A 217-nucleotide genomic window follows, 5' to 3' on the forward strand; every position below is an offset into this window, starting at 1 on the left:
TATATATATCTGTATATATATGTATATCTGTATATATATGTATATGTGTGTATATATATAATGCATGCATATATAATAAAAAGAGATACCTTCACTGGGCCCTGTCTCCGGTGTACAGACAGCCCTCTGCTCCCCTCCATATTTCCCCAATAAAAGCCCCAAACATGCATGCATGCATGCACGCATGCATGCATGCATGCATGCATGTTTGGGGCTT

Source organism: Eimeria mitis, genomic scaffold, assembly GCF_000499745.2.
Source record: "Eimeria mitis Houghton genomic scaffold, Emh_scaff3591, whole genome shotgun sequence".
NCBI classification, from domain to species: domain Eukaryota; phylum Apicomplexa; class Conoidasida; order Eucoccidiorida; family Eimeriidae; genus Eimeria; species Eimeria mitis.